Source organism: Corapipo altera, unplaced genomic scaffold, assembly GCF_003945725.1.
Source record: "Corapipo altera isolate COAL_440 unplaced genomic scaffold, ASM394572v1 1, whole genome shotgun sequence".
NCBI lineage: Eukaryota > Metazoa > Chordata > Aves > Passeriformes > Pipridae > Corapipo > Corapipo altera.
In genome coordinates this window covers 22,692,981-22,709,585 of record NW_020884873.1, presented here as the reverse complement: position 1 = coordinate 22,709,585, position 16,605 = coordinate 22,692,981, and the positions used below count along the sequence as shown (strand labels likewise).

The following is a 16,605-nucleotide window of genomic DNA, read 5'->3' as shown; positions in this document are numbered from 1 at the left end:
TTATTTACTTTTATTACAATTTTGTTGTAATTTTGATTTAGTACCAGGTACTAATTTAGATTTATTTAGTTTATTATATTTACTGGAGTACAAATATCTAGGATCATTACTTCCAAAATTACTAACCATTGCTTATTTTTAAAACAAATGTAGGAGCTAACTGATTTAGTGGGTCTTAAATGATCTTATTTAGTAAAATCTCTGGCATTTAAATGTACTTCTAAAATTAGTTTTATGGACTTGATGTTTGTTCAGAAGTGATTTCTTTACCAATCCATACATGCAATTGGCTAAGCTGTTTTGAAGTCAAGACGACTGCTTAAAATTCACATTTCCAGATTCTGGCAGCATGCACTGGCTGCTAACCTCATGTTACCAGTGAGATAGTGAAATAGTCCTCAGTTGGGAACATCCTTTCCAGGCAGTCTGATTAATCTTTCTCCAAGTCCTCCACCCCCTGCTCTACCCCCACTTAAGTTTGGTCATACATATTTTGATGCACATGACTTGTGATTTTTCCAGTGTCAGTGTGGTTTGTGTGAGACTGAAAGCCTGTGAAGATGGGTGACTAAGACCCATTGACCATCATGTGCACCTGCATCTCAGCTACACGTTCAAGAATGTTTTGTCAAGATCTGCTGGACAAATCTGAGATTATCTTACTTTAGGACATTTTTAATGGAATATTGTGACAGCTGTCTTTCTGATGGTCTCTGTGGAGGTTGCTGTGTGTGTGCTTGGAAATGAGTAAATAATTTTCAAAAATTGGGAAACAAATATGCCATGCTGCCTACAGGGGAAAACACTTCCAAGTTCTCATCACAGTGCAAACCAAGGCATTGAATGTGTTGGAAAAGGCCTTGCTCAGACCAAATCCTGAGCTAATGCTCTTTATCTGCCTTACAAAACAGCCTCTTTCTTGGATAATTGCTGCTTAAGCTGTTGAATAATTCTTACAGTTCCAGAAACACACAACCATCAAGTGTTTTACTGGAAAAATTGTTACCGATTTTTGTTCTTCTTGTTGTTTTATGGGTTGCTTGTTCCCATCGTTTGTTGACTAAGGTGTTGGATTTAAGCATATCAAGTTATTTGGTTTCGAGTGGGCTGATTCTACTCGATAATCCTATTGCCAAATTTTGTGTATAAATTAGAAAAGACTTCCAGATTAGCTCAAAGGCTCCTGTTATTTTTATTGTGGCAATACAGAACAGGATAAGAGGCAGATTTTGTAGCCATGTTCTTTAGAAACCGAGGAAAGAGAGCAACATCTGTGCCCTAATAAGTGCTGACTGCGCCCTGGAATGAATTGGAAACTATGGTGGCATCATCAGCTCTGATTACATGCAAGAAAATGTGCTTTGGGATAAAAGCTTTGCTTTGCATTCTAACAACAAAGTTGGAAGCTTTTGGCTTGGCAGAGTACATGAGCATATGCTTAGCCTTAAGCATGGAAAAAGCCATTGGTTCTAATAAAACTATAAGCATATTTAAAATTAAATGTGTTCTCTAGTGCCATGCTAGATAACTTCTGCCTTATTGGAACTGTTCTTATACATGATTATTTGACAGTGGCAATTTGTTTTAAAGAATCTGTTTGTGGTGAAAAGAGCCTGCCCCATACACACTACCTTTTTTTAGATCCTAAAACTTTTAAAATTGGTTTTATGGCCCCAGTTTTTTAAATTTTTTTTTTTAATCATATATACTATGGAAACTGAATGCTTGCTGTTCAGTTGTTTATGCTTAATTAAAATTCTGTTAACTCAAGTAAAATATCCTCAGTTTTTACAGATCCTTTGCAGAACTAAAGACTGGTAGCAAGCTGGTCCTTGAAGGAAGGTTTTATTCACAGTGGTTACATGGAGGATTTTTAAAGTCAGTGACTAAGTAGACTATTAGATTTGTCTATCTGAACCTAAAACTGCCATGTGCACAGTGATTTTCCTGTGTAGGTCTTTGGGTTATTTTGCATTTTGTTCAAAGAGATCAGGCTTTCTATCTTTGCTTCAACAGAGAAGTATATTTTGTTGGTTGCTAGTTAAAAAAAAAAAGTCACAACTGTAATTATTTAGAAACTTTCAATTTATTTTCTTCCCCTAGTTAAAATCAAACCTAAAACAACAAACCAACCAAACAAAACAAACAGCAATTTCAGAAGGTCAGAAAAAAAAATATTTTGTTTTGTTTTGTTGTATAAATATGATCTGGTGAACCGAGCAGCTACAAAATGGAAGCCAAAGTCTGAGACCTAAGCAAGATACTGCCACTGACTCATCATGAGTCTTTGAGCAAATTCTTTCAAGGCAATGGATTTACTGATTCCCAAGTTGTGTAACTTGGTGTAGTGTTCATGGAACAGCATAGGGTGGAACTGTAAATTGGCTCAGGATTCAAACCCAGTTTGGCTGCTTGCAAATAAATGAACTCTAAAACCACTGATATCCTGAGTTTTATTGCTCAGTGTTGTTGACTTAAAAATAATAGTTCTGTATACTGTTATCTGTTGTAGTTTCAAGGAACACAAAAGACCTTGATCTTGCAGAGCATGAGGAATACTTTTTCTATGAGAATCAGGAGAGGGATGTGCAGGCAGGTAGGACCACTTGCATCTGTATAACTGCAGCAAAGAGATCCAAGATTCCTTCACCTTGTTTGTTTACTTACGGCACAAGACAGCCTATTGCCTACGGTCACCTTTCTCCTCTCTCCTGTGGACCTGGCAGATGACCAGAGCTTTAGGGAAGCCTTATCATAAGGTAGGGAAAGCATTGTTATAATATCCCAAAATCCCAAGAAGGAAATTCAAAGTCATGTGCTTTTGAAGGTAAATATTTATAACTTTAATTGATTTAAAGATGATAGGGTATCTTTCTTGCTTGTGTAATAACCTGTGATAAAATAGTTTGCCTTGTGCAGAGTGGCATTGCAAGACTTAATCATTATGAACATCAACAACAGCATGAGTTCCTGGTTTTGAAGATCAAAACTCCTGCCATAGTAAGAGTTAACAAAAGTAATGTGGATCTGTTTCATTGGGAAAAGACTATTCTGTTTTTTCTGCCCTAGTTTGGATAACTTTATGCCTTTGTCAGGAACATAAATCTTCAGTATAGTCTTATAATTCCTACAAAAAACTACAGCTGTTGGCAGTAGAATTCCCTTCTTTCTAGGAACAGAAAACAGTTACCCAATATTTTTTACACTGAATTAAAAAAAATATATAAGCTTTGATGGCATTTGTTTATCAGAATTTTTCTAATCTCTGTCCACTTGGGAATTTCTTGGTCCAAGTATTAAATTTCTCTCCATAATACATGTGCTATAAAATAATTTACTTCTAAAAGTGTTAGCATTGCACTTCTTTGTAGTATAGATGATTTCCCCACTCCACAGAAAATCACAGCATACTGAGAAAGAAAAAAGTCTGAGATATGGCATTTGCCAGAGGAATCCTGGAGCAGCTGCTGTTATCTGGCAAATGTTAGTGAATTTAGGGCACGGAGTTACACAGAATTGCCATGGGAAAGCTGTACTCTCACAACTAAGCAGAGGATATTTTCTAATGCATGATTTTGTTGTGGTGGTACCTAGTCAACATTAAGGTCCTGTTAGACTTGGGTGAGGTTTTTTGATTTGAACAGATTTTAGTGTGGTTGAGGTTTTTCCCTGGATGTGTGGAGAGTATGCGTTCTCATATAGCTATATAAAGCTTCATGTTGTGTAACGCTTTGGATGAAGCATGCAAATAGAAAACAAAGCAAAACATGTACTTATGCTGAGAAAGCCAGACAGCCTTCCATCCCCTCCCAGCTTTCACAAAGTCCTTTTTCCACAGCTGGATTGTGGGTTTCTAAGAATTTGGATTCAAATGCAAAAGCATTAGGACATGGGAAATTTTAGTATGTCTTTCTGCCTTTTGTTGGCTGCTTCCTGCCATCTTCCTGTCCTGCTTCCTCTCCCATCTAATGCAGTGAGGAAACAGCCTGATCTCTTGCCTTTTCCATTTGGATGTCAGATAGGAGAGCAGCTGAAATGGTGGACACAAGATAGTGGGTTTTTTCTTTCTTTTCTTTCCCTCCCCTCTCTTGTATAGTCCAGTGGCAGAAGGGGGAGTTTACTCCCATGTATGTCTGAAGGGATGGGCTTAGCAGCCTTGGCTATGCTGGGTTGACCTGGAGATGAAGAAATGCCCTTGCACCACATCCTAGTGCCTGGAAGCTATAGAAAATGTTATCTTGAGAGATTCAAAGGCATCCTGGTAGGAGAATTTCCCAAACTCTTTTCCACATTCCCATCTCCCCTGAAAATCGGGTGTTACATTTACAGCTTTGGCTGTGTTCCTGACTGCAGTGCACAGACTGAAGTCTGGCGTTAAAGGTTTGTGCAGATACTCAATATTAACAGTATGCATCATGACATCATGACATGGACAAGTAATCAACTTCCCTGGTTCTATGGAGCATTCTGTGTATTTAGTTTAGTTAGTTGTGTGTATGGATGTAAGATTTTCTTTTTTTTTTTTCTTTTCTTTTTTTTTCTTTTTTTTACAGTTTAAGGAGTATTTGCTTGCTTTCTTTTTTGCTTTTTTTGCTGTGTTAAAAGCAGCTGTCTTTATGCTGGTTACATGCTATGTTTTCACTTTGAGAAGCCTAAATCTTAGGCATCACTGTTAGGAACTATAGTGTTTCCTGCCTCAAACAATTTCTCTCAGGTAATTTAATGGAAAGATAAACCCATATTTGGTGTCATCCTCAGTAACACGTATATGTAAGGCTAATAATAATATAGATTTAATAAAATGTGTAGACCCTGGAGGCTGGAGGGGAGGAGTGAGGTCTGGCAGGAGAGGTGTTTAGACCAGCCGTGCCTGATCAACTACTCTTAACCAGTGCCACAAAGAGGAAGCAGTGGGTAATTGGGATTGAATACTCCCTGCGGTAGGAAGTGAAGACATCCATCTGCTGACCAGACCCGATGACTTCCAAAGCTTGCTTCTTTCCCAGGGACTGGATCCAGGACACCACAGTGGTTGCCAAGACCTGGCCAATCGTCAGACTTTGCTACTCTCTCATGTGGGCAGTAATAACACTTCAGCAGATTAAGGATGACTATGGGGCTCAGTGGTTCCGTGTGAAGGGATGGAACCCCAGCAATTCTCCATCCTTCCAGTCAAGAGGAAAAACCTGGGCAGGGGTGGATGCATCCTGCATATTCACACATGTCTGTACACCTGGTGTTCTAACAGCACTTTGGACTCCATGACCACGGGACAGTTTTCAAGAAATGGGGACTGCTAGGACCAAATGGGATCAACTCAACAGTGTGGGGGAAAAGTGTCTTTATCAGCAGGTGTTCTGGTATGAAGCAGAAGTCTGCATGGCTGCAGCACTGCAATGTCATTGGATTTGCAGAGATGCAGCGGGATAGTTCACACAACCGCAGTGCCACAGTGCATGGCCTCTTAGGTTCTCAGACAAGGATGTCATTGCAGCCTTTTCAAAGGAGTGTCATGAATGCCAGAGCTGTGCTATTGCCTGGGCAACAGGCTGGTCAAAAGCCTGGATTAGGATCAAAAGCGAGCTCAGTAAGAGAGACATTGTGGTGGCACCTTTAGTAGGGCTTCCCGATCAAAAGGGTGTAGAGCCTGTAGAAAGGAAGGTAGCAGTTTTCCAGTACCTACAAAGAGGATATCAAGGTAAGGCAGGGATAGGCTCTGCACAGCAGTGCATGATGGGAAGATAAGAGGTGAAGCATGTTAGTTGAAATGGGAGGTTCTGACTTATTATAGAGAGTTTTCATCATAAGGGTAGTCAAGAAGTGGAGCAAGGACCCAGAGAGTTTGATTAGTCTTCAGCCATAGAGGTTTTCAAGACCGGGCTGATCGCAGAGATCATCCTGCTTTTAACAGAAGGTTGGACATGAGAGGTCTCTTGCAAGTCAAATTTCCCTCTGATCCTATGAAGTCCTGTTTAAAGAATGCTTCTTTTGGAAGTCCTGGTTTCAGGGAAACTGACAACTCTGGTGTCTGCTGTAATGTGACACAGTATGGCAATCCAGGAGACTTCTGGAATGCAGAAGGTAATATTTTCATGAATTTCCTGGATGAGTAGTGTAAGGGAGGTACTCTACTGGCCATGCTACTCACAAACAACACCTGTTTAGGGATGTGTTTGTTAACATAGTCTTGACCGCAGTTACCATACAGTGCTCAAGTTTAAGGCAGAGAAGAGAGAAAAACAAGTAGAAGTGTAAAGATCCCGGACTTTAGTCTGTTCATGAAACTGGTTGATGATACAGTGTAGGAGACAGTTCTGAAGGACAAAAGCATCTAGGAGACCTGACTGAGCCTCAAGAAAAACCTCTTCAAAGCACAAAAATGGTCCATTTTTGGACCATTGCAGGAAAAGTGCACCATCCATGTGCAGGAAAAGTAACAAATGTGGCAGGAAGCCAGCTCAGCTGAAGTCCCAGCCTAGCTCAAATTCAAAGAGGAGTTGTCTAGGAGGTGGAAGTGATGACAGGCTACCCAGGAGTAATGTAAAAGCATTCTGTGGACTTTTAGGAATAGAGTTCTGAAGGGCAAAGCTCATTTGAGTTTGGAACCATTCAAAGATAAGAAGGACAATTTGGGCCTCTACAGGTACATCGGCAGTGGAAGGAAGACTAAGGTAACCACTGAAGAAGGGCACAAAAAATGCAAAGTCTGCTTTCAGTTGGCCCTGATCTCTGTGTCTAATACTGGAATTTGGGTGAGGGAGATGCTGTTTATAGTAGAATCGAGTTCGGAACTACCCAAGTGGACATACAAAAATCCGTGGAGCTGGACAGGATGTTTTTGAGAGTGTTGAGGGAGCCAGACTATGTCTTTGAGAGGCTGTTTTCTGTCATGTTCGGTAGGCTGTGGTAAGCCAAATGCACCAAATGCAATAAAGTGACTAGGAACAGCTAGGTTGGGTATACACACATGAATCAAGCTTAACCAACTTGATTCTTGCCTTCTACAATAAAATGGCTGTCTCTGTGGATGATAGCAGCAGATTTTGTTCAATTGATTTCAACAAGGCTTTCAGCACAGTCTCAATGGGATTCTTGTGGCTAGCTGGGAAAGTATGGACTGAATGGGTGAACTGCACAGTGGTTGAAAGAAAGGTTGGACCACCAGTCTTAAAGGATGTCCGTCTAACTGGTGGCTAATTAGGAGTCATGTTCCTCAGGGCTGACAGTGGGATCAATTTTGTTTAGCCTCTTTGTCAGTGACCTGGGTGACAGGAGGGACTGTATCTTCAGGAAATTTGTAGGTGAATTAACTTTGCTCACTTGTCAGTTTGCGTTCTGTGACCTTCTGAATGGTGCCTAAAACAGGAGGGCAGGATGACTCCAGGCCCTGGGGGTAATTTAACACAGGAGAGTGGGACTGCCTCTCAGAGGGATCCCTGCAAGCAGGATGAATGGACCAGCGAGAACCTCATGACATTCAGGAGAAGGAATTGTGAAGTCCTGCACCTAGGATACAAAATTCCCACAAAATAACACAGGATGGCACTGACTGTCCAGCTGCAAATCTGCAAAAATGAAGCTGGATGTCTTGATAGATGGCAAGTATGATGATGAAGACTAACCACACACAAGATTGCAAAAGCAAGAGAAAAGCCAGCAGGCAGACTAAGGGAAGTGATTAGTCCCCTGTACTTGGTACTAGAAGGCTGTATTTAAAATACTGCATCTAGCTTTATGCCACCAGTACAAGGGAAAGATTGACAAACTAAAGAGTCCTGTGGAGCATCACTGAAGTGGTTAATTTAACATAAACTACAGGGAAAGCAGTTGAAACAATTGAGTTTGTTCTTGGAGAAGGCCAAGTAGACTCAGAAAACATGGAGTCAGACACTTCCTATGGATGTACTGCAAAAGAAAAAGAAATGGCAGCCACAAGTTGTAGTGAGGAAAAGTTTGATTTAATATAATTTGAAAGTTTCACAAGACAGGTTAAGCACTGGACACAAGAGTTTGCAGACCAAGTTGCGTTGCCCAAAGAGGCTCCATCCCAGATTGTTAAAGACAGTCAACACTCAACAGTACAGGATTTTGAGGAACCTGATCAGACTTGGAAACTGGCCTTACTTTGAGCAGGAGGTTGGACTAGATGACCATCTGAAAATGTTTGTTGAATTATTTTTTTTTCCTTGCATGGGGAAAATCTGTTGTCTTTCATAAATTAAGTCTGTGACTGCTATTGAACAAAAAACCAACCAATCAAGCAGACAACATGTTCACCTTAACTTACCTGTTGGGGAGGCTGCATAGCCACCCAAAGTCAGTAAAAAGTCAGTTAAAACCTTAAGTAGTGTCTCTCAGTGAAAGTCTGACTCTAGTGAAGTCAGAGGCCAGACTCCTGTTGACCAGAGCAAGCTGGTGAAGGAATGGGTGCTATGCTGTCTTCCCTGCACCAACATGGCAGCATGTCTTGACCTTCAAAGAAAAATAATTTCCACAGCTGGAAAGCTATTACTAGTTCAGACTATGCACTCCTTTTGCCTGTAAACTGAGAATATCAGCAGTGGTGTGACTTACTTCTCACCAGGAAATGTCACTTGTATGGCAAAGGTCAGGGTTCCTCCAGGATACAGTTAATTATGCATGGTTACTGTATCATGAAGCACTCCCTGCACTGCCATGTGCAACTAAGTTTTCATTCCAGATCTGTTCACAGTCATTTGTATGTTTATGAGAAGGAGGACTAGAGCACCCAAGTATCACTGGTTACCTCTGAGGGATATGGTTTGTCTTGTTAGAAGATTTATGGGTTTGTATACAAGACTTTTAAAGCCAATTTTTATCTATTTGGCAATTGTCTGTGTAAACAAAAAACCAGTCTTGTTGCTTCTTTTCCACACTAGACCATTGTTCTGGTATTCTGCCAGATTTTCTTTTAAGTTTTCTTCTTGTTCTTGCTTTATCTGTGAATAGAAATGTTGATACTAATTAATGGCCCTTATGGCCCATAGATATACACTAATACATGCTCCAGAGTAAATGAGAAAATTTGTAACTGAGTAATTAATTCTTGTAAATGAGAAAGCCTGATATGCTGGCAATGAGTTGTACATGTGCTTTGACACACACTTCTGCTGTGAAGTGAAGCTTCAGTATTTCTTCCAATTTACATTTGGAGAAGGAGCAGATTTGATTTATGCTATAGGGTTTTTGTGTGCAGGAAGTAAGCGTTAATGCACTGGATCAAGGTGAATAAATTGACATTAGTGCACCATTTCTTCTGGCAGCCTTCTTAATCTTAGTGTTTCACCACCTTGCCTGGGATTTTCAAAAGTACTCGTAGTTAACCCAAGCTCACTAAACCCTTCTCCCATCAAGGTCAAGGGTAAGCTCCCATTGGTTTTAAAGAAGGTAATTTTAGTCCTGTGCAGATGCTTTGGAAAGTCTAACCTTTCATTTGTAATTAACAATATGTTGAGTTCTTTAACAAACAGCCTGTTTCAGGTTTTGGATCTTTCTAATAAAGTATGTGCTAGGGTTGAATGAAAGGATTTTACATAGATAAAAGGCTGACTAAGCCCCTTGCCAGCCCTTAGGGTCTCTGGCTGGCTCTGGTGGCAGGTAACCTTTCTCCACAGAGAGGCGGTGCTGCCTTTAAGCAGGGACATACAAATCCTCAGCAAAGTAATAGTTGAGAAAGAAAAGCTGGAATGAAAAGGAAAGCCAGTACTTTCTAGTACTTCTATGTGAAGAAAGTATTTACTTAAATATGGTTTTATTTACTGTAGGCCTTGGTGTTGTTTGCTCAGCTTTTCCAAGTGACATGTTCTTTATTCTTACTCCTCTTCCATTTAATTAAGACGTCATGTAGTTCTCTGTGATCCAGTTCTGCTACATCCCACATGAGATTAGTTTGGTCTTCATATTCGTGGATGATTGCTGCAGTTAGAGTTGCAAAACACTCTCATCATCCCCTCAGTTCATGTACTCATGGTGGATCTGATGGGTTCACCTACAAAGTGCTTGTTCTAAAAGCAACATCAGGCTATGGCTAGAAATGCTAGCTGACTGTTTGCAATAGAAATTAACTCAGGATTCTTGGGGCATTCCTCTTGCAGGCACCAGGATCCAAAATGGAAAGCCTTAAATCTTTCTTCAGCAAGCTGCTGGTTGTGCCTTCAGCCAGGTCCCCAGGCAGCGCAGCTCCAGTCCGAGCTTCCTGGGCACTTCAAAGCCTGCTCTGGGCAGGTCCCAGGCTCCTGTCTCTCAACAGTGCTGAGAGCACTCACGGCACCTCATGCCTGGTGTTGGGACACACGGCCAGGCGTTTCTCCGGCAATTCCACCCATGGGGCCGAATCCTGTGGGTGTTTGCAGAACACACCTGTCAGATGGGGCTGTGTCCCTGCCAGCAACTGGCAGTGAGATGCAGCTCTTCACGTGGAATACTGTAATATTAATAGGACCCAACAGTGTAACTGAAGGATGCCACCTTGTGACTTCCCTAATAAGCACATATCATTTATATAAGCAATGCCCCCTCAGCTGTGCTTATAAATATTTGGTGGAGATGTAACTCCAAGAGAGAGCTTATGTCTTGAAGTTTTACTTGAATAAGGTCCTTTTCAGTAGTGGAAAGAAATATATCTAAGTCCTAGAAGAGGGCTTGAGTTGCTCTCTTCCTTGTTTCACCTCGGCTAACTGCAGCAGCTTCTTAATTAGTGCACTGGCCTTTGTGAATCCCTTTCCTAATGCCCCTAACTTTCCCCAGAAATTGTGCACACATTTTAGGAAAATAATTTGGACCTGTTCTGGGGAAAGGGGATTGATGATAAACCTGGGTCTCTGCCTTTCACCTTAGTGGAGTACAATTGACCCTGTAACCAAGAGTCTTGTTTTCATTTATCACTATTTGTATGTTTCATTTATCGTAGTTCTCATATATGACAATGTTAAATGTATCTTTAAGTTGTTCAACTAGGTCCAACCCTCCCTCTCCTATAGAGAGGATAGAGACATACACTTCACCTGTCTCTTTAAAGTTGTTACCTATGTTAGGGATTGTTCAGCTTCCACTATGACCAATGGATAAAGTATAGAAGAAGAAATGAGAAATACCTGTTTAGCACAAATATTTATTGTTTATTAAAAGGCTGTTACCATGCTTCTGTTTAGATAAAATAAACTTGGCCAGCTCTTGGCATGGCACTGCATTGACCTGATATCTTGCATAAGACAAAGTAAAAATCTCCAGAAGGCAATAGTCATCCTACATGCTGTCCATATCCCAATTAGTGGAAACATATGCATTGCTAAAATTTAATTGGAACGGCTAGTTTAAGAGGTCTGAGCTAATATATTTTTATTGTCAAACTCAACCTGCAAACATTTGTTTGTGTGACTGTATGCTTGTTAGCATGCTTATTGGCCTCAGTTGGATTATTAGCTCCAAGTTTACTTTCATTATCCACAGGATTGATCTATAATGTATATATAAACAGTCTGTAGGAGGAAAAACAACTGTGTTTCCACTGAAAGATGCACAGGGAGTCCACGGGGATATTACAGTGTTGTATGTATCTTGTTTGGGTTCTGCTAGCATTTTTCTTTTGTTTTGCAATTTGCCACCTACAGTAGTGTAAAGAATAAACATCAAGTCAATTCAGAGAAAAACTGAATCTCAGTAGGGTGGTACCTTTCTGTTCAGACTAACATCAGGAAGAACTGGAGTGTAAACTCTGCTGTTTACTTGAGTTTCATGCTCTAGCCTCCTGCATGACAAGATGTTTTCCTGGCTAATGCTGATTAGAGGCATTCTTAGTGTGATTATATGTCCACTGCAGTGTTCCTTTTGGCATTGGTATGTGCACCGTTTCACAAAATTCTTGGCATACCAGGCTCTGGTTTAGAAGATTTCTCCCTGTTTTTTGTTTTGTTTTGTTTTTTCTCATGAGCCAGATATGAAGGGAACTGTGAGTTATTGCCTTGAATTTATGATTTAACAGCTTTTTTTTCTCACTGCTCAGTAGCCCATGGACTTGGTAAAATTCCTCCTGTATCACTGAGTGTTTTTGTTGCTAGGGATTATGTTCTGATTAAAAAAGCAGTGTGCTGGGTTTTCCTCCTCTTGTTCTGCATGCACAAATGTACTGCTGCTTTCCATTCAAAACTTCTTTGGCAAGTGCTGAAATCACTTAGGGACTTTAGGAAAACAATCTTGATAATTATAGCGATAGTAATCCCATTAAATTCTCTGTAACTCTTCTGTAATCACCTGTAAATGTTAGGAAAGGCAGAACTAACTTTTTGCTTTGGTGTATAAGCCTTTTACATTGGTCTTAGATTGTGTGTGCTTGTTAGTGTCTAGCCCTGCTGGTAGTGTCCCCCAGGATAAAGTTCACCATTGTACACTTCATCTTGGTTTTTCAGCTTCAGCATTCTTTTGTTAAATACTATCAAATATTGAGTAGCTTTTATCTGTAAAGCTCCAGAGGTATAAGGTAAGGAAATATAAAGGATGACCATGTCTTAATACTATATTCATGCCAACTGATTCCTCCTGATAGGAATCAAGGGTTGTGAATTACTTGTGCAATCATCATTACTAGTGCTTCTTGTGCTGAATAATATGCTGTCCAGTTAAAATTGCAAACCCTCCCATTTATGTACAGACAGATGCTATTATTTATGTGTTGTCCTTACCTTGTAGATTCATTCTGGGAAACTTGTCATCATGTCAGCAACACTGTCTGAGATATGCATATCCGGACAAGTCTAGAGCTCTTCAGACTTCATCACTGTCTTGCATTACTGCCCATGGGTAAATTATGAACTCCTTCCACACAGGGCTGGAGAATACCAGAAGTCCTGGAATTGGGGATCTAATAACTTTAATTAATTAATTAATCATGGAACATCAAAGCAGGCACAAAGTCCCAAAGCATGCGTATTCCTGGTGGGGAGAGGTAGACGGTAATAGATTTTGTACTGCCAGGCATTAATTAGCCTTCTGATTTGGCTCCAGCTAACATTTGTACACCTCTAGGCTTTGCACTGATAAACAAAGTGCTTTTCTCCTGTTCTATGCGTGGCTTTTTGCTTTTTTTTATTGCTCAGTTCCTGTTAACTGTACAAGCTGTTGCCACAGCCCTTTTTCCTCCCATAGAGCTATGACTATTCAGTTACTCAAACTGCTAATTTAATCTGGTGCATCAAGAAAAGCATTTGTGTTGTCATATTAAAAATAAAGAGCTACTCTCTGAATAGATTAAGTCCTTTGCTTTATTGAGTAAACTAATGTGGGATTAAAATCCCACAGATATAAAATCTGGGTATAAAATCCCCCAGAAAGGCACTTATGATCCTGTATCCCTTCCATGTGCTCCCAATTGTAAGTGGCCCCCTTTCTCCTTATCTCGTTCCAGTCATGTCTGCACCACAACTTCTGAGGCTTCTCCCCATTCTGGATAGATTTTTCCTTCTCAGTTTACTGTTTTCATATGCATAACCATTTTACAGATCATTCAACATTATAACACATAGTTGATTTAATTCTGGTATGCAAAGCACATTGGTCATACATACCAGAGAAAAGTTTAATATAATTTCTGTGAATAAAATGAACGTCACTGTAGTGCATCTTTAAACATCTAAAAGCAAAGTTATTACTTGGGCCTTTCACTACGATTGCATGTTCTGCCTTCATCAGGATATTTGGAGTGAGTACATTATTACTTCATATCCTTTCTTACCAGCTTCTGAGTCCAGTGGTATCACAAGATTAAAAAAATGTTGTTAGCACATAGAATATATAAAGTATGAAGAACTGTGTGCTTTGCCTCACATGGGGAACTGCAGTGAGTTATCTACATCCTTATTAGGAAATTACGAAGAAGTTGGATATTGTGTTTCAGTTTTTGGATATAATTTCTTCCTTGTGTTAAAAATTGTCAACACCAAAATGACCGAGAAGTATTCTCCTCCTACAGAAGCATTCATCTTTCTTTTACAGAGGTAACATTAATGCTTGCCAAGATGATCTTCTGTGTTTTCCAGGATGTTGTATATCTGTTATAAATTCTAATGTACAGTTGTGATTGCTGCTTTGTCCTTAAATCATTGCAGCTCTGTAGCAGATACCCACTGATTCCTGACCACAGCTGATGGGCTTACTCCTCATACTATGCTTTACAGATTTCCTCATCTTGGTTTGGAAAAAGGGACTTCTCAAAGATGGAATCCTATTTCTATCCTGTCCTATCCTCATATAGCCCATGTTCCAGATCTGCTGGTGTTCTTTGCCTTGTGTTTGAGCTGTAGGGGTGTGTAAGGCTTTGATTTTTTTTCCCGATCTGTGGGATGCATTATGTCATTAGTGATATTCCTTCCCCTGTAGCAGTCTTGCAGTTGCTCAGAAAACTTTCTTATGCATCAGGACTTAGCTGTAAAAAGAGAGATGTCTGAGATTTTGTTAATTTCTGTAATATAACCACTGGGATGAGAGATGATGAAAGGACAGCCATGCTGGGTCTGTCTTGCTAAATATACCCACTGTGTCAAGGAACTCACCGTTAGCTTTTGCCAGGCTCTGTCAAACTGAATACCCACAGTGCCACAAGAAGGAAGCCTGACTGGTGAAATCCCAACAGTGAGACAGGAACTCTTTCCACTCCATTTTGCTGTCCTGTCTCCAGACAAAGAGAAATGGTGTCAGAGATGCCTTGTTTTAAGCTTCCCTTTGGCCCTCTGTTTTTATATTTTTTGAGCACCTTGGCCCTCAAACCTCTCTTTTCCTCGATAGTCATATGCAGTAATTTTCTTGATCTCCCCACATCTTGGCCTCTGACACCTGTCCCAGGTAGGAAATCCAGTGAGGACAGTGGTCTAGGAAAGAATAAGATGAGAGTAAACATTTAATCCCAGGGTTTGCAGTGACTGCCTTTTTAGGCATAGATTTTAGGACTTGGTATGATTTTTTCGTTTGGCTAGAGGTAGCTAATCAAAATTCTGTCTTTTCACACCACAGTCATAACTGTTTTCATGCAAAGTGATAATACAACACATATGTGAACAAAGTGCATATGTCATGTCTGGAACACCAAAATTAATTACCTCAGATGTAGAGGCAGAAGACAGTCACTCAAAACAAGGTATGATTTCAGATTAAGATATGGGAAATGTGCTGTTATATAGTCTCCCTCAACCATTCCAGATTTATAAAATAAATATTGGCATCTGCATGCAAAGGTGGTTGGTGCTTTAGGAATGCCAAAGAGGATGTAGCAATTTGACAGAACTACGACCAATTCTACACTTGTTTTTGCCTACAGGTTATAAGAAAGTGATGAGAGCTGTTCTCAGCTTTGAGTAAGTCACCCTTTTTGATAGCTTGAATTCAGAATGTATATACATACCTAAGAAGTTTGTTTCCTATGGGAAAGGAATATGTTTTAGTAGCTGAAATTAGGTTGTTCAAGAGAATCTGGCAGACTGTGATTCTCTTACTGTGTGGTGTACTCAAGCTGGCTGGTGAACCTTTGACTATGGTGAGAAAAACAGCTGAATCTGTTGCTGTTCCTGGTGTTTTGTAATGGGGAAATCTGCATTAAGTGAATGATATTTAGTGCTGAAGAAAGCTTGTCTTTAGAATTGTTTTATATAATTCACTTTTTGCCCTCCTTACAAGTTGGGTATGTTTTGCTTTAGGCAACACCCAGCTGACGTGAGTCTTCTCAGAAAAGTGTCTTGCACTTTAAACAAGCAGTACGTAGCAGCTGGAGCTTTGCCCCAGTGTGTGTGTGTGTGTGTGTTACATTTATACTGTAAGATGCACCAGAATTTAATTTCAGGGTAGTTTTCTTCGTGACTAAAACCAGAGGAAAAGCTGAAGTTTGCGTCTTGTCTACAGCTGTTTATAGAGTTTCAATTAATCTTCAAAGATTGGTGTAGTTTCATTGCAAAGTCTTAAAATGGAACTTAAAAGGATCATTTCCGTTTGAAGATAAAGCCAGATAAAGAGTCCTTTGTGCTACAAGTTGAAGATTTATGTTTTGGGTTGTTTTTGTTATTGTTGTTGTTGTTTTTTCTGAACACAAATGAATTCTACTACCAGGAAGACTAAGGAAAAGGTTGCTTTTTATGTATGAAGTCCTGTCCATTTTGTGTTTTCTTATCAAATTTCTTAGTAGTTCTTTTTTTCTTTCGGACCGTAAGAAATATGAACCACAGGTAGAAGATACCTTTTTATCAAACTTTTCAGTAAACAAACAAACTTTGTGCATTAGGCAGTGCTGTCTTTCTGTCACTCCTTTGTCTTTCCATGATGTTTTTCTGCTTTTTGTTCTTACGGTGATGGACGAGTTATTATATACATCTCAAGATGAAAGCGCTAGTTTTCAGGTCTGCTCTGTGGCCTCCCCTAAGGAATATGCAGGGGAAATCTGAACTTCAGACCAGTTAGTGTTAGGTAACATCTCAGAGCAGAAACATCTCACATTCCCACCAGGCACTGGGATTAGAGGGAGAGCTCTTGTTAAGACGGACATAGCTCTTAGGCTTTTTAAAGGCTAGCCACGATATATTTTTTCTTATTAAGAAGTACATAAGTAAA

The 16,605-nt window shown here is 39.9% G+C and overlaps 1 protein-coding gene across 4 annotated transcripts in view; it reads left to right on the top strand.

Annotated features, from left to right (window-relative positions):
- Positions 1-16,605, top strand: part of CRADD (CASP2 and RIPK1 domain containing adaptor with death domain) — an 81,331-nt gene that overhangs the window by 2,800 nt on the left and 61,926 nt on the right. The window lies entirely within an intron of this gene.